Below are 19352 nucleotides of genomic sequence, written 5' to 3'. Positions count from 1 at the left end.
TGAAGAGGCATGTTGTTTTTATTAGTACATTACTTTAATGAATAAAAAGTATAGTATGTTATTATTAGTACATTGCTATAATGGATAAAAAGTGTAGTATGTTGTTATTATGAGTACTTTGATTACTATAATGGGTAAAAAGTCAAAGTATGTTGTTATTTTGTGTATTTTCTATAATGGACAAAAAGTATAGTATGTTGTTATTTTGAGTATTTGATTGCTATAAGGGGTAAAAAAGTCAAAGTATGTTGTTATTATGAATATGTTGCTATAATGGACAAAAAGTATAGTATGTTGTTAATATGGATTAAATTGATTGCTATAATGGATAAAAAAAACTCAAAGTAAGTTGTTATTATGAGTATGTTGCTATAATGGACAAAAAGTATAGCATGTTATAATGAGTACTTTGATTGCTATAATGGATAAAAAATGAAAATATGTTGTTATCATAAGTACATTGCTATAATGGTTTTATTAACTATTTATGTTTGTCTTACCATTTTTAGGTAGAAAGATTGCGCAATGAAATGGCTAGCATGCGTGAAGCTGAAGCACAAAAGGAAGCACGGGACGCACAAAGGGAATTGAAAATGGAGGAGATGTGAAAAAAGCATGCCTTGCTTGAAGCACAAATGACATAGTTTTTCAAGCAAAACAATTTCTCCGGAAATCCGCCACAAGGAAATTAGTTTATGTTTCTAATCTAAAAAATTGGTAATCGTATTTTGTGACACTTTTTAGTTATGTTCAGTAATCCCATCCGGAGTATGATGTTTAATTAGGTATTTTGGAATACTAATTAGTGTATTGTTACGGTTAATTAAATATGGTAATCGTATGTGGTGATCACATTTTGTGACAGTTTATCGTATTTCTTTTTTATGTATTCACTTTGGTTTACATTTTGCATTATGTGGAAAAAAATTTGGATTTTTTTTTATTTTTAATTATTTTTTATTTTTAAAAAATCATTTTACCGACGGAGTAGTGACGGTATAGTCACAAACGAAAAGGTAAGAAAATCCGTCAGTAATCCGTCAGTAACCCGTCACTTACAATTCCGTCGGTAATCCGTCACTTATGGTTCCGTCGGTAATCCGTGACTAAAATTATCCGTCGGTAATCCATTACAAAGAAGTTTCCATCGGTAATCCGTCACAAATAGTATCCGTCGGGACTCTGTCGGTATTGTGTCGTTAATTTGGTCAAAGAGGTCCGACAAATGGCCGTCGCTGTCCGTCGGAAATCCCGTCGGTATTCCATCACAAATAATTACCCATGAGGCTTTTTACGACAAACCGAGTTCCGTCGGAATTCCGTCGGAAATCTTGTAAAGCGACGGATTCCGACGGATATGGCCGTCGGAAATCGACCAGTTTTCTAGTAGTGATTTTGGTTATGGATTGGTGGATGTGACGCCATAGCTCCCTTATTTTTTCTCGTTCTCGATTGCTTTTGAAATACAAAAGGTAAAACCCTAATCCTACAAAGCGAGCACTAAATCGGATTATATTTTTGAAACACACACCCAGAGATGCTTCTTGTGAGATCTTTTTAATGCATATACTGATTGTAGCTTGTACTTTTATAATGTGAATTGTTATGAAAAGGGCGACATGATTCGGTGCAATATTGGCATCGGTGGTGTCGAGATTGTTTTTGTTTGTCATTTAGAAATTTATTTGTTCCGTCTCATATCAATAATGAAAGCTAACTTTACTTCTTTTTGGTTTGGATTATTGCTGTAAGTGATGTGTACAAGTGATTTGTATAAATTCCTGTTGAAAATTTATTAAAGGATTCGTTACACAACACTTGATCTGAAAGAGGTACTAATTAAATTTGTTTTGCCTCCCATTTATCCAGAGAGATGAAGCTTGACCGGGATTGGCATCATGTGCATGAAGGAATCTTGGAGAGATTTATACTATTGGGCTATTGGCTGTTCAGTCTTTTCCTAATGATATTAATGCTCACAAAGTTGGTTGATGAACATATCCAAATCCCTCATGGATGTTCCTTCTTTGACCGCCTTGATGCCTGCTTGGCTCAGTTTCTTAATTTTAACTCGTTCCCGTCTATCACAACTCAGTGACTCATCCAACAACTCAGCCAACTCGACCGAGTCAGGAACATTTTCGGGTCTACCCTCACAAACTCGTTTCCCAACACCCAACTGGTCTACCAATAGCTTCTCATTTGCAAATTGATCCGCACCCAGTGGCCACGTCAGCATCATGACACCTGCTGCAACCCCTTCCAATGTTGAGTTCCACCCGCAATGAGTTACAAACGACCCAACAGCTCGATGTCTGAGTATCACCAACTGTGGGGCCCAACCTTTGACTATCAACCCTCGACCACTCATCCGATCTTCAAATCCACTTGGGATAAACTTCAAATCACTTGTCTTTACACACAATATAAAGTCAACGTTACTGAGTTCAATCGCACTTGTCAATACACTCATTTCATTCTCACTTAATCTCTCTATGCTCCCAAAGCATATATATACAACAGAGTCGTCGGGCTTTTTGTCCAACCACATGAGCAAGTGATCAGGTGGCACTGCACTCGACCCGCCACGTCCCGCCGGGCCATCTTCGTCGGGGAGTAACGGGCCCACGGCCCAAACCCAATCATGCCCAATCTGTTTCTTCATGTGCTCAATATAAACCCCTTCCAAATCTTCAAAAGTGTTATACACAATTCCCCATGCGGTCATATTACCTATCACACCCTTCCTGAAAGATTCGAAATTCGGTTCTCCCTCTTTGTAACTACGCCACAGCGGTGACAACTGCCGCCAAGGAAATTCCGGCGAGTTGGGAATTTCCGGTAAAGAAAGCAAGAAGCTTTCATCTCTGTCACCATTGAGCGCGTTAATCTCCGGTAGATCTCGCCACAACATATGAAAAATGGAAGAACCTAACGCACCTGCAGGAGAAAACACCACACGTCGGATACCTAGGTGGGCGGCGAGTTCATTGGTCCACCCAAGAAAGAAGTCAGAGATGATGGCCACTGGCGGTGAAAGGTGGGATTGAAACCATCGGACGATGGGGTTAAACATTTGTTGGGTGGCAATTACTTTGGCGATAAGGGGATGAGGAGATGGGTGGTGGTCAGGGTCGGGGTCGGAGAAGAGAAGTTTGTGGAGGGAAGAGGGGTATGAAGAGATGAGAGGGTGGAGTAGAGGGAGGTTGGAGGAGGAGATGATGATGGTGATGGTGAGGCCATGGCGGAGGAGGTGGTGTGTGAAGTCGAGTAAGGGGATAATATGGCCGGATGCATTAAAAGGGTATATTAGTAAATGTGGGTTGTCGTTTGAGTCGTACATGTTTAAGGTTATGATAGATGGTATTGGTGTTAGAAAATGGGAAGTTTGATGTATTTATATAAGCTTAATAAAAAAACGAATGAAAGATGGTGGTTTGTTGACCTGGTAAAACTTGAAACCCTACGATATTAGTCGATTTTTTATGAACTCTTGAGGAGTCATGTTCATTATTTAAAATGTCTAGACTTTGTTTGGTTTTATATGGAGAGATGTTGGTAGAAATATGCTTGGAACTTGGAAGCCAAAAATATTATTTAACATGAAGTGACTTCATGGCTTACGTTGTTTTCGTTAAACGGTTATGGTTTATTTAGGATATAACAAATTATATGACTTGTTTGACATTAATTAATTAGCAACCATTATAAAAGGTTTGGTGACAATGATTTTGGACCATAGTTTAGTTTTTATTTTACTTTTGTATTTACAGGGCTATATAAGTATTTAAATATTCTTGAAAAAACTCTTTATATACCAAATCAAACACTATCTTCTTTTTAGGATAGAGAGGGTAAGCGTTTTAAATAAATAACAAGTTAACAAACATGTTATGTGGGTAACTAGACGGAATAGCCGTGGTGAATCATGAATTCTCTTTGTCCGAAACATTAGTGATCTGGCTGGCTACATGATTCATTGATTGTGTCGGGCAAAAATTACCGCATTCGAAGAAAATGTGTATTAGTATTTCACTATGAAATAAAAACATTTCACAATTAACTTATAGGTGAATATAACACTTTGTAAATTGGATCACTAAAGGAACATGACCCGGTAAGCCTTGAGTCCTTGTCCTTCCGTTCTCTCTTTTCCTTTTCGAATTATATGTATGGAGTGTCAAAATTAAAACAAAAAATAATGGGACTATCAAAATCAAAATTGAAAATTTTGTGTCTTTTGTGCCACTTTTTGTTAGAGTTTGAGACGTCATTAAGTCACGTCAACGTTACATAACCAAATAATGAATGTCAACATGTCATGTCATCATGCAACGTCAACGTCCCATGCCACGTCAACAGTGGCAACTAGATGACCGGGTAAAATGATCAATATTGCAACAAATCAAAAAACATAGTATTAAATTGCAATAAAAAAACAGAATGTCAAAATCGGAATAAATAAAAATATAACGATTTTTATGCAATTTACTCTTAATTTATTGAACTAAATAGTCAAATTTCAAACCATTCATAGTTTTAGCATAAACATAGACAATTAACTTCAAAATTCGAACAATCACATAACCAAGTCAATATTTGACAATATAATCAGTTAATTACAATAAACAATTACAAAAATAGGCATCAAACTTTAAATAACACAATTTCACAATTACATATAATTAAAATATATAATACACAAAGAAAAAAACAACAAAAGAAAAGAGAGGAGAGTAATATATGGACTCTAGATAGTAGATACTTCTATTTCCGATTTAAGAAAAAGGACATTTTTTGTTTTACTTTGTAGTTGATTTATTTTCTAGATGTGTCAAGTATTAAACCATCACAGATAAGATTTTTGAGGGTTATTTCCATAAAAAAAACCCTATATTTTGACTTTTTTTCTTTTTAGACCTAAAATTTTTTTCTTTTCCGAAAAAGACTCAACTTTTACATGTTACTTGTTATTTTAGACCCTAACAGGTCACCAAAAGGGAAATTAAGTATTTTTATTTCATAAAAGACCCTATATTTTGTATTTTTTTTTCCAGTTTAGACCTAAAATGTTTTTTATTTCAAGACTAGTTGTATAAAAACATGATTATATCCTTTTAATTTAAACATAGACATCGATTTAACAATATAATTATTATGCCTACATTTATTTATGATTGGACAATTCTTTGTCCACGTATATTTTTTAAAAAAAAAAAGTAGTTGTAAAAGCTATTTCTTCACTACACCAAGTTCATGTAGATTAATTTCGTCAGGGCATAAAAAACATAATTATATTCTTTTAGTTTAAATAATAGACAACGATTTAACTTTTGCATCTTTTGGCATCGTATTTATTTACGCATGAAACATTTTTTTTAAACTATTACACATACAACGATTTTTAACTTTTGCATCAATTTATGCTCAAATGGTTTCATTCCCATAATATAGTTTTATGTATTTATATGTGATGTTAACATTTTTTAAGAATGTCTTAAACTTGAATCTGATATATCTAAACAAAACTATTACGAATGTTTAGGATTAATATTTTTATGTATGTATCTGATATAATTATAAAATATTATTCAATATTGGCAGGACCGGTCCTAGAGATGTATATATCCTCAAATGCCCAGGGCGAGTCAGGGAAAAATGACTCCTATCGCTATTATAAGTTTTTTATTTTTAAATAAATGTATATATATAATATATATAATAAAAAAATTGGGTCATGTGCAGCTGCCCACTTTGCCCCCCTCACCAAATAAGTATAATAGACAAACTAAAAAAATTTATTTTGTATACAGTTTGTTAAATTACGTGGTATGTATTTTTTTTCTACAAATAAAAAAAGTTGTTATTATGCTAAAAAAATCTTCCTAGCCATGTATTATCCATGTTACCAAAAAATATCAAATTAACATCAAACTTTTTATTAGCGGTAATAATAACATTTTTTATAAACATTATATCAGGTTTAATGATATAATATATATCCAAGATAAAGTTTAATTATATCTTTTAAACAAAAATAAAATTTTGCAATTCTTCTAGGTTATATTCGCTCAAAAGATAATAGATTAGATAACATTTTTTAGTTTATACATGTATATTTTCTTTTTTCGGTGTAGTCAAGAAGTACCTTATATATTTTGTTTTGAAAATTATAACCAATTTTAAAGTTGAGTTTATTTAAAAAAAGAAACATTTTAGGTCTAAAATTGAAAAAACTATAAAATATAGGGTCTTTTATGAAAAAAAAATATCTAATTTACCTGTTGGTAACCTGCTAGGGTCTAAAACAGCAAGTAATAGGTAAAAATTGGGTCTTTTTCGGAAAATAAAAAAGTTATAGGTCTAAAAAGAAAAAAAGTCAAAATATAAGGTATTTTATGGAAATAACCCGATGTTTGATTGGTATGGACCGGAAAAGTATATAATTCTTTATAAAATATTTTTTTTGTTTAATAAATTAGTTGATTAACTAATAAAAAAATATGAGGCCTAACTACAAGTAGAGTATAGAGTATAGTGTAAAATCTTTTCTATAAAAAATATTTTTTTGGTTTATAAATTAGTTATTAATTTAATAAAAAGAATTTAATAAATATTTAGAATGACGTTTTGTTCTTCAATGGAAAATAATTTTTCAAAAGTTTATTGGAATAGTAAAAAAAAGATTTAGGTCATTTTGGTCATTTAACTTTTGATTTTGTGTTCATTTGGTCACTTAACTCATTTTAAGTTTTAAAAGATCACCAAACTTTTGGCTTTGTGCTAATTTAATCACCTAACTTTTGGTTTGGTCACTTAACATTCTGATTTGTGCTCATTTAGTCACTTAAAATCAGTTTTCCAAACCGATTATGTAGGATTGGATACCAAAAACCGGTTCAGAAGTCGGAACAAATACAAATTTAGCCAAAGCCAGTTTTTTTTTTTTTTTTTTTATTTTTTTTTTATTTTTATTTTTTTTTTTATAAGAGAAACTTAAGTAGTTTCAAATCCGGTCCATACCAATCAAAAATCTTAAGTTTTTATAAAATACGTGAACAAAATTCCCTTATAATATAGCCCAACCAAATTTATAATCTTGCTCGTTAAGTGAAAGCAATAATCCTAACACTTGTTGGTATATTTCTTATTCAAACTATTTTTACTAACCCGGTGTTACATTAAATGCAACCTGTTGGATTTTCCTTGTCAAGTTATTTGTGCACCTCTTTTTCTTAGTGAAAGGAGTAAAGTAAGCATCTGTGATATAAATATACGGAATTCACGTGTTAGTTGATGTATGCACGAAACCCCTGGATAGCAACATATGCACATGACTTACGACAAAAATTATTACCTTCAAACATTTTGAATCCTAATCTTTGATTTAACTAATCATTCAAATTTCAAAATGGCAATAACACTTCCTTAATTGACCGGCATGAAGTTTATAAATTAACCTCGTATAATGTATTTAATACATGATAAAAAAAAACGTTACGTTGTATACAACTATTCAAAAGTAATTAACCATGAATTTGGAGTTATGCTATCTAAAATACTTCTTAATATAAACGAAATGAAATATATAACCTCTCTCAAAGACCCAAACATTGGTTTTGGAAATAAAAAGGGTTAATTTCAAATTGGACAATGAACTATTTAAAATGTTCAAAAAAAACATCTGTGAATTAAAAAAATAGTATCATAAGGTCATGGAATATTTAAAGTGTTAAAAAAACAAAGTAACCTCATATAACAAGTTTAACAAGTCAAATTTTGGGTTAATGTTAAAATTGGTTAACAAACTATTTAAATTGTTCATGAAACATGTGAATAATTAAAAAGAACGTATATCAAGAAAGATTAATTGCTTGAGGATTTTGTTAAACCTCAAGCTAATTTGAAGTTTTGAGCTTTAGAATATGAAAAATGGTTCTTCTCGAATATGAACAATGTTATAATAAGGAAAAAAGTGACAGTATCATGCTCCAATTGTTATATATTTTTCAAATTAAAATATGTTATAACATAAATAAATGGAAGTAGGATACAAATTTTTTTTAACAACCAAAACATATAATACATAAATATATGAAAATACATTTTTATTTCTTTTATATACCGCTAGTAGTAATGATCTAAAAGACCAAAACATACATTCTACCGTTATGCTCAGGCCACCTGATAAAACTTCCATTTAATGTTCATAATGGATGAATTTTTTTTTTTCCTCAAGTAGAAGAAAAATGTTGATGGATCAACCCAATCTCTTGTGACCCACACCTGAAGTTTACCTTGTTTTATAAGACCGTGGCATTTTAACTTTGAAAATTAGAAAGATTTTGTATTACAGATAATGACAATTTCAACCCCTTTACCTATAAATGAGTCGATTGGGTTATAAATTAACTCCAATCGATGAAATGAGTTGGAAAGGTTAGACCCTAAGATCTAAATACAATATAAAAATGAGGTTTGAAGTTGTTTTACAGTTTTGGAAAACAGTCGACATGATCCAATTCCATAATATCGAAAAGACCAAAACCACGACACTGATGGACCCACAAGAGGAATTCAATGTCAACCCGTCGACTTGTTTCCTCCCCCTATCATTAACTCAAGTGATTATTTATAGAGAATAAACGTAAGCCCTGACGTCACTTCATTATTCATACCATTGTTTTGTTTGTTAGCTTCTAAATTAAATGTTTCCATTTTTTAAATAAAATAACAGTGAACACATTTACTAATTTTAAGTATTCAAACGAACGACACGAAGCATCTTCATTAACCAAGATTCCACGTTCTACCAATCTATCCAGATAGTCGGTAGTCGACACACGGTTTTAATCATAAATCCAATAATCCATTACGTTTGTTTTTTAAGCTTATAAATATCCAAGTTTCTCTATTCCCTGGACGGATCATCAAACATTTACTAAACATGACTCACTCAACACATTTACTGGTCTACCCCTTTTCTAGCTCCGGTCATATCATCCCCTTACTCGACCTCACCGACACCCTCCTCCGCCGTGGCCTAACCATCACCGTCGTCATCTCCCCTCTCAACCTCCCACTACTTGACCCTCTCCTTTCATCCCACCCCTCTTCTCTCTACAAGCTTCTCTCCCCTGATCCCGAAATCAACCTATCATCTCATCCCCTTATCAGCAAAGTAATTTCCACTCAGAAGCAGTTCGACCCCATCGTTAAATGGTTCAGATCCCACCCTTCGCCGCCGGTAGCCATCATCTCTGACTTCTTTCTCGGGTGGACTAGTGAACTCGCTTCCCAACTTGGCATCCGGCGCGTGGTGTTCAACCCTTCAGGTGTTTTTGGTATTTCCATTATTCAAACCATGTGGCGTGATGCGGCAGAGAATAACACCTATAATAGTGTCGACAAAGATGATAACTCCTTGGTTTCTTTCCCGGAAATCCCTAGCTCGCCGGAGTTTCAAATGTGGCAGTTGCCAACAGTCTCACGTAATTTTAAAAAAAGAGATCCGGATTATGAGTCTTTCAGGAAAGGAATGTTGGCTAATATGACTAGTTGGGGGTCTGTGTACAACACATTTGAAGACTTAGAGAAAACCTACATGGATCACATGAAGAAACAAATGGGTCATGATCGGGTTTGGGCCGTTGGCCCATTACTTCCTAAAGATGGTACCGCTCGTGGCGGGGCAAGTGCGGCGCCACCTCATGAGCTACTCACGTGGTTAGACAACAAACCAGATGAGTCTGTTGTCTATATATGTTTTGGAAGCCGAACCACATTAAACGAGAAGCAAATGAGTGCATTAACGGGTGCACTTGAGCTTAGCAATGTTAATTTTATTTTATGTGCAAAAGGAAGTGATTCGGCGTTTAAAGAACGGGTGGGTGATCGAGGGTTCATAGTCGAAGGGTGGGCCCCACAGTTGGCCATATTGAGACATCGGTCTGTAGGGTCATTTGTGACTCATTGTGGGTGGAATTCCACGTTGGAAGGAATTTCAGCGGGTGTGATGTTGCTGACGTGGCCAATGGGTGCTGACCAATATGCAGATGAGAAGTTATTGGTTGACGAGTTGGGTGTTGGGAAACGAGCTTGTGAGGGTGAACCCGATAATGTACCTGACTCGGTTGAGTTGGCTCGATTGTTGGATGAGTCGTTGAGTGGGGAGATATTGGAACGAGTTAAAGTAAAGGAGCTAAGTCAAGCAGCTAACAAGGCAGTCAACGGAGGAACGTCGATAAGGGATCTGGATATGTTCGTTAAGCTTATATGTGAGCTCTAAATTCTCGTAATTTAAGCAGCTAATTTAATAAAAAGATATATGATTGTTAATCATAATTTTAGATATGCACCCCTTTGTTTTACATACATGCACACCCCACATACACACATTTTTATTATAGATTAAAAAGTTAATATATAATTTAGATTATTAGTTCTACACGTGATAGTTTTTTATAAAGTATTAAAAACTGAAATAGTTGTATGATATGTTAGGTTCTTTAAGGTTGAACCCCCATATGTAGAGATTCTACCGGTTCATACCTACAATCAAACATAGGGTCATCAGTCTCAGGACTTCTAATCTAGCTCTACTAGTCGAATGGCTTTGGAGACTCAAGTCGGACCCTTCTCCCCATTGGGGGAAACTAGTCATATCTCTTCATAGAATGGACTGGACTTGGAAATTCTTCCCAGTTAGTTTAGAGGTATCTTGCATTTGGAAAAACATTCTGAGTATAACTAAAGACTTTGCCACAGTAATTATTAATATTGCTGAACTATTCAAAAAAGAATTAGGAAATGAGAATCTAACGGCATTTTGGCATGAAGATTGGAGTGGGGTTGGAATTCTAAAAGATATTTCTCCGCTGCTGTTTAAACTTGAATCGCAAAAGCAATGCATGGTCAAAGATCTCTATCATAAAATTAGGGACAGATTCGCATGGGTCTGGGTTTGGAAAAGAGTCTTTTAAATTTGTGCAGATGCCCCTCTCTTGGCACCCTCTTGAGCATCTTCTCTTATTTAAAGTATGCTCTAATGGATATATTTTTACCCAATTTTAGTTTTCACCATTAGATTTTTTTCATTTCCTTTGAAAAAATCATCAAAAACTCCATCTACTTTTATAACTCTTAAGAAACCACGTCAATTTGTTGCTTTCTTCCTGCTGCCACCATTGTCAAAGGAATGCTACAGTTGCCTGAGGGATCTCCGGCCATCGCCGTCGGAATGGACTATTTTTAGTTATAGAGTGGACCCCGGTTGATATTTATCCTGGATCCGCCACTGCCTACAACAGTGGAGGAAAAAATCGAATTTACTTGTTGCAATTTAGTGCTCTAGGAAGTCAGCCTTACTTGTTTAGTTGATAGGTGGAAGTGGACTGCAAACATCTCTGGATCTTTCGCGGTCAGCTCCTTGCGGCATTTGTGGGAGTCGGCATCAAAACCTCCCGTATAAACACCATTGGAACAACCGGGTCCCAATTAAAAATAATTTTTTTGGGTGGCATGCGGTACCTAATCGTTTCCCGTGTAAAGTGGCGATTTTAAAAAGAGGAGTGGCTCTCACATCTACAATGTGTTCACTATGTGGTGTGTCTGAAACCCATCTCTTTCTGCAGTGCCAAAATGTAATGGAGATTTGGGAGCTACACAGGAATTGGTGTGAATTGGATGTAGGGATGCAAACAGCCAAACTACTCGTGAGCTACTTGGGATCAGCTCGTTAAAAGATCGACTCGAAACCGATTTTAAACGAGCCCGAGCCAAGCTCAAGCTTAATATTAAGCTCGTTTATTAAACGAGCTCGAGTTCGATCCTATGTAGGTTTGATTAGGCTCGTGAGCCTAAACGAGCTTGTATATAATATAATTTATTATTATTTTTATATATTAAAATAAAAACATATTTGGGGAATTAAGGATAGAGGGTATTAGTAAACGAGCTTCTTACCAAGCTCGAACCGAGCCTAAGCTTATTAAGGCATGTTAGACAAAAAACGAGTCGAGATTGAACCATAGTCGAGCTTGTATAATTCTTTACGAGCTCGAGCCGAGCTCAATACAATGAAGCTCAAATCAAGTCGAGCTCGAGCTCGAGCCCCTTATAACTTAAACGAGCCCGAGCCAAGCCTGGTCAGGCTCGGGCTCGACTCGGCTCGTTTGCACCCTTAATTGGATGTAAGAAAATCTGGAACAATTGTTAGCACTCTCACATTGTTTTTGTCGTTCCCCAACACAAAAGAAAGTGATGCATGAGATTCTCTTGATTACTCTTTGGTTCATATGGAAGGCAAGAAATGACCGCACTTTCAACAATGTGGTAACATCCCTATCATGGATTTTGGAGGAAATTAAGTCAAATACGTTTCTCTGGCTAAAAAGTAGAAAGATAGATAGATATGTCGCCTGGTGTGTGTATCTCTTTCTTAAGATATGCATAAGTTACTGGTGTCAGTCGATTGTTTTCGGTTGGTTTAGTCGTAGGTTCAGCTGTCACAAATTGGTGCTCCCTTACAGTTGTCTAATATGGAGGCTTTTGACTCGATGGATATGTCACGAACATCTATGTCTTAACATAAGCTGCTGTGTTTTGGTTTCAATTTATTATTAGACTATCTGACCCTTCATGCGATCTGTTGCAAATGTCTAATGGTTTACATAAGTTGTTATGCACGAAATACTAATTAATACCTCTTTCATAATTCTAGACAATCTAAACAATGGGCATGACTCTTAACTCTTAAGAATTCATAAAAAAAATGCCAAAGTCAAGTTTTACCCTATCAATATTAAGCTTATAAATATCAACCTTAATAGCACAATTATCATCTATTAATGACTTAAACATGACTGACAACACACATTTACTCTTCTACCCTATTGATGGCTCCAACCATATTATCCCCTTACTCGACTTCATCCACCTCCTCCTCCGTCATGGCCTCACCATCATCATCATCATCTCCCCCTCCAACCTCACTCTACTCCACCCTTTCATCTCCTCATACAATGACGGTTTTACTATGGTGTCAGTAGTGGTACTGACAACGCCCGGTTTTTCGGACGTAATGTAACTTGATTTTTTTTCCTACTATCATGACAATACTAAAAATTTTCGTGAAACCCATACTATAAAATCCTGCGTCCACCCATGTCCTCATACCCCTCTCCCCTCCACAAACTCCTCTTCTATGAAACCGACCACCACTCATCCCCTTATCGCCAAAGTAATTGCCACCCAACAACTGTTTGACCCCATCGTCCAATGGTTTCAATCCCACCCTTCACCACCAGTGGCCATCATTTCCGATTTCTTTCTAGGGTGGAGCAATGAACTCGCCACCCACCTAGGTATCTAATGCGTGGTGTTTTCTCGTTCAGGTGCTCTCGGTTCTTCTATTTTTCATATGTTATGGTTGAATCAATCGGAAATTAATGTGCTCAATAGTGACGAAGATGAAAGAGAAAGCTTCTTGCTTTCTTTACCTGAAATTCCCAACTCGCGACTCCTTGGTGGCAGTGATCACCGCTGTGGCTAGGGATGGCAAAAAAGCCGGAACCCGACGGGGAAACCCGAAACCCGATCATTTCGGGTCGGGTAACGGGTCGTTATCGGGTTTTTTATCGGGTTCGGGGAAAGGAGTGGTTATCCTCGCCCCGACCCGCCCCGCCCCGATTATATATATATATATATATATATATATATATATATATATATATATATATATATATATATATATATATATATATATTGTTCGAAACCTTTTGATGTTAATTGCACGTGTTCAAAGATAAAATACTTATTGTGGACAATCTTTTTAGTTATTAACAATCTGGTGTGAATGATCATTTTTTTATGTTTTGACGTAATATGCTAAACTTAAATCAAATAATTTTTAATATAACGTGCAGTTTATTTTATTAAAGTGATGCATTATATTTTTAATTTAAAAGGGACGCTAGAACATTTTTTTTATAAGACATCGGGGTGCCCTAAAACGGAATAAAGATTTCATTATGAATTATTGTAAACCCGATAAGATACCTGAAACCCAATGAGGCGCCCCGATAAGGTACCCAAAAGATATCGGAGCGGGTTTGGGAAACCATGCCCCGCCCCGTACCCGCCCCGTTGCCATTCCTAGCTGTGGCGTGCTTACAAAAAGGGAGAACCAGATTAGGAATCTTTTACGAAGGGTATATTAGGTAATATGAGTAGCTGGGGAATTATGTTCAACACATTTGAAGATTTGGAAGTGTTTTATATTGAGCACATGAAGAAACAAATTGGACGTGATAGGGTATGGGTCGTGGGCCCATCACTCCCCTACGAAGATGGCCCGATGGCGGTGGTTACCATTGTACGTAGTGGGTCGAGTGCAGTGCCACCTGATGAGCTGCTCATGTGGTTGGACAAAAAGCCCAATGACTTTGTTGTTTATATATTCTTTGGGAGCCGAGGGACATTAAGTGAGAATGAAATGAGTGCGTTGACAAGTGCACTTGAACTTAGTAACGTTCACTTTATCTTGTGTATAAAGGCAAGCGATTCAAGCTTCATTCTAAGTGGATTTGAAGATTGGGTGGGGGTCGAGGGTTTATAGTCAAAGGTTAGGCCCCACGTTTGGTTATACTGAGACATCAGGCTATTGTGTCGTTTTTGAGTCATTGTGGGTGGAACTCGACGTTAGATGGAGTTGCAGCAGGTCTCGTGATGCTGGCGTGGCCATAAGGTGTAAACCAATATACAAATGAGAAGCTACTAGTTAATTAGTTGGGTGTTGGGAAACAAGTTTGTAAGGGAGGAAATGAGAGTATTCCTGACTCGGTTGAGTTGGCTCAGTTGTTGGATGAGACGTTGAGTTGTGATAGGCTAGAACGAGTTAAAATTAAGGAGTTACGCCAAGCAGCTACCAAGGTGGTGAAAGAAGGAACATCCATGACATATTTGGATATGTTCACCAAGCTTCTATCGGAGTTTTAAGATCTCAGTAGAGAAAAAGGATAAAACACAATAATGATGAGCACTGGATACTAAAATGTCACACGAATTCCTTCATTCGATCAATATAATATAAGCACTTTATGCATTTAAACTGATTACATTTTCTATAATATTTTAACACATAGAAAAACAAGTAAAATCAGTACCTAAAAATTGTTTTAGAGGATTTTTCCAACGACTTCTTCTTCAGTTTCGACCATCCAACAGACAAATGGACAACATTCAATTGTTAGGTACCAAACAAACTACACAGATGAAAACTCTCAAGAATCCATATCTAAAACAATCATGTATCAGAATATCAGAAAACGCTAAAGGGGTAATCATGTATTTTTACCTTTAAAGTGTATAAAAATCTGCTTATGGTGTACGTCATTTTTTAAGGTTGTGTATTTTATTTTTTTTTGCTTTCACAGGATGTATATGGTTCTCAACCTCATTGAATACAATGTACAACTGAGAGTACAATTGATCGCAAACGTTCCTCCCCATGGATATTTGCGACAAAAAAATGCACAATTAATTTTGTAAAAAACATTAGTAATGATAATTATAAATTAACGACATGGTACATTTTGAATTCATCAAGGTTGGATACCAATGCCAAAATCTTGTCTTTCAGAGGCTGACGAGGAAACCTTCCATTGAAACCCTTCTCTAACTGAGAGTACAATTAAACGCATATTGTCCCTCCCCACTGATAATTCATTAAGCAATCCTTCATGCACATCGACGCCAAGATTGGAATCAGAGCCACCAAAATATTCATCAAACTGGAAGCCGGTTACAAGACATAATTCTCTTTTCCCGAGAGTCAGCTCGTACCCCTCGATCTCAAAAATCATTTTACTTCCCTCTGAGGGTCTGTTACAACTTATATCCAAAACACGTAATGCAGAAGTAAATAATCCCCCTCTACCACCGTAGGAATATCTAACCACATACCAAAACAAGTCTTTCGAAACATAGCCTCGCGTGGCGGTCTGTCCCTGAGTCTTGCAAGAATATCCGTAGCAATGACGGGTTTTCAAGATAGTGTAATTGATGCACCAAAAATCTTGCCATGCTGCAAATAAAACTAAACAAATTAATTTTAAGGTAATTCAAAAATCTCGCGTGGCGGTCTGTCCCTGAGTCTTGCAACAAACCATCCTTATGAGTATGACACCTGTGACTGTTCTATCATAATTCATTTTTACATATTCCACTTTACTAGTTTTTATATGCTTTCAATATTTCATTATGTTACACGAATATACTACTATTGTAGTTACGGCTCGCCTTAAAATGAATAGACGAAAAAGAACATAGAAACTTGTTGCATTTAGTACATTGTGGATTGATATAATCAGTTTAGTAAATTGGTATTTTTAACTAGTGAATACTATTATTGCCATACATATATTCATGTGTCCACCTAGACCTCGCTACAAGATGTTATACCCGAAAAGAAACGAGTATATGAAAATGGTAGTATACGAAAGTGACGAGCCTTGTATACAACAAATAAGAATGAATTGGTCAACATTTGTTAAGTTGTGTCGTATGCTTGAGATTGATGGCAAGTTAAAGGCCTCTAGGTATCTCCAAATCTACGAACAAATGGAGATATTTTTGTATGTTTTGGCCCACCATGTGAAAAATCGTGTGGCGAATTTTTAGTTTCATAGATCAGGAGAGACCATTAATAAACATTTCAATAATGTACTCAATGTTGTTATTTGATTGGAAAAAGAATTGTTTAAGAAACCCGAGCCTATATCAGAAACTTCAACCGGTGAAAAATGGAAATGGTTCAAGGTACATGATTGTGTATATAGATTATTCTTGGTTAGTATTCTAATTTCATACATATTTAATTTTATATATAGGGATGTTTAGGAGCAATAGATGGGACACACATAAGTGTACATGTACTAGACGTAGACAAACCTAGATACAGAAACCGAAAAGGCGAAATAACAACGAATGTACTTGTTGCTTGCACTCTTGATGTGCAATTCATTTATGTATTACCAGGCTGGGAATAATTTGTTGCGGATGGTAGAATACTACGTAGTGCAATGCTTCGAGAAAATGGGATTACAAGTTAGTAAAGGTAGCTATTATCTTGTTGATGTCGGGTATACGAATGGAGAAGCATTCCTCGCACCATTTAGATGTCAAAGATATCATTTGAATACTTGGTTGAATGGTCATGAACCAGAAAAGGCTGAGGAATATTTTAACATGAAGCACTCGGCGGCAAGGAACGTCATAGAACGTTGCTTTGGGGTATTAAAAAAGATGGGCTATACTGTAACACCCCGACTCCCAGGTATAAGTTTTAAAACATGATATACATGTTTATGGACTTACTCGACGAGTTGGTTGCCCCAACTCGTCGTGTAGGGTTAGCCCGCGTGGATTATTGGATCTACTCAACGAGTCGGAGGACCCGGACTCGACGAGTAGGAGCTGGGAGATGAAACCCTAAATTTTAGGGTTTGCATCCTATTTTAAAGGACCTTAAGTCCTTACCTCCAGTCCCTTATCACCTCTTGACGGCCATAAGAAACCCTAATCACTATTAACCTTGTTCTTGAGTGTTGTGAGGCTTAAAGAGTGATTTTGGTGCATTTCGTGAAGAAGGTGTGAAGTATAAGAAGCTTGGAGCAAAGAGGAGCTTGTGGATCTGACTCTACTTCATCTTGGCATCATGTTGAAAGTAACAAGTCGTTACCTTGGCTTATCTTTAGCTAGATCTTTTCATGCTTAGGTTTAGGGCCATCTTTAGCATTTTTGGGAGTCATTTCGTGTATTGGGGTGATCTGAAGTTGTAACTTCAGATCTGGACTCTTCTTGGTCCCTATAGCCATAAAGTTATCTGATTTAGAAAGCTTGTGCCTTTCCCCTTGAGTTAAACCTTTCCCTTAGCTTGGTTTTGGTATTTAGGACCATGCATGCACGTAAAGTTTGCAACTTTACGTGGAAATCATGCCCTAGGAGGTTAGATCTGCATTATGGAGCTTTGGGGTGGCTTAAAAACGTCTGAATAAGAAATGGACTGCATGAACTCGACGAGTCGAATTATTCTATGGATCTTACATATACTTAAAAGTCCATCATTCTATCCTATTCAGACACAAAATAAAATTATCCTTGCGTGTTGCCTTCTACATAACTTTATACGGACGGAATTGCCTTATGATCCACATGACGATGATGAAATTATTGACACAAACAATGATGATGACGATGCATATCTTGGATCACAAGGCGAGCACATAACAACAATTAGAACATCGAATGAATGGACAACTTTTAGAGAAAACTTGGCTAACTCAATGTTTAATTCTTGGAGATCTAGGCATAACAGATTTATCATTATTGTATTAACTACATTGTGATACATTTTTATGAAATTTCAGTAATATTTTGTTTTCAGTTATTTTGTGGTTACTAGTGACTTCTTATATATTTAATAAATGTTATTGTAGTTGTTTACATATCATTATTGTTACTTTTCAAGGTATGGAGTCACAAGTTCATAGTGATAGGGCCCAAGAAAAAAATAAAAGGAAGTGGAATGACATAGAAGACGAGAAACTTGTTGAATCTATGTTTGATATATTAAATTTGGATTCTCACTTTAAATCTAAAAATGGTTTTAAGCCTGGGTTCTTTGGTGTGGTGGAAACCCGACTTGCAGTCTCACTTCCCAACTTTGGAATAAAAGCAAAGCCGCATATTGAATCATGCATAAAAACTTTGAAGAGTGATTGGTCCGCTGTGCGTTATATGACGTCATGAAACAACACAATTGGTTTTGGATGGGATTATGAAAATTTTATGCTTCAAGATCCTCAATCAGTTTAGCAAGCATATGCTCAGGTAATGTTTTTAATTGATGGTCCACAATTATTTTTGAGTGTAAATTATACGCATGGTCCCTATGGTTTTGGGTTGTTTGGACGCTTAATTCCTAACATATTTTTTAAAAGTCGGACGGTCCTTATTATGTATTTTGTTGGGCGTTTGGTCCCTATCAGAGTTAAAAAGACTTTATTGCCCCTGTTCAATTTTTTTCTTATTAATTTATTGTTTTTAAATATTTATTAATTAAAGAAATTGTTTAATTATAGTTAAAAAAAAATTGAAAAAACAATCAAAATAAGAGAAGAATATAGATGCACGTTGTCATCATCCCTTCATCCCCGTCATTTTTTCCCAAATTCCCTGATAATGTCATCGTCTCCATAGGGCATCACCTCATACCCAGCCACCGGAAATCACCTCTTCTGCTGGAAATTGTCACACCCCCAAACCAGACGGCGGAAACGTCCGGGGGTGGA

General features: G+C 35.9%; 4 pseudogenes; 3 read left to right on the top strand and 1 right to left on the bottom strand.

The window, feature by feature from the left end:
• Window positions 1–1768: 1768 nt before the first annotated feature.
• On the bottom strand, window positions 1769–3500 carry LOC145117608 (UDP-glycosyltransferase 89B2 pseudogene; annotated as a pseudogene).
• Window positions 3501–8902: 5402 nt separating this feature from the next.
• On the top strand, window positions 8903–10374 carry LOC145114763 (flavonol 3-O-glucosyltransferase UGT89B1 pseudogene; annotated as a pseudogene).
• A 140-nt stretch (window positions 10375–10514) lies between these two features.
• LOC145114764 (flavonol 3-O-glucosyltransferase UGT89B1-like) lies at window positions 10515–14997 on the top strand (annotated as a pseudogene).
• Window positions 14998–16260: 1263 nt separating this feature from the next.
• On the top strand, window positions 16261–19079 carry LOC145114765 (uncharacterized; annotated as a pseudogene).
• The last annotated feature ends 273 nt before the right edge of the window (window positions 19080–19352 follow it).

This window comes from Lactuca virosa, chromosome 5, assembly GCF_052849685.1.
Source record: "Lactuca virosa cultivar CGN04683 chromosome 5, Lactuca_virosa_CGN04683_v6, whole genome shotgun sequence".
NCBI lineage: Eukaryota > Viridiplantae > Streptophyta > Magnoliopsida > Asterales > Asteraceae > Lactuca > Lactuca virosa.
The sequence above is the reverse complement of the archived record's forward strand: the minus strand, read 5'-3'. Positions and strand labels throughout refer to the sequence as shown.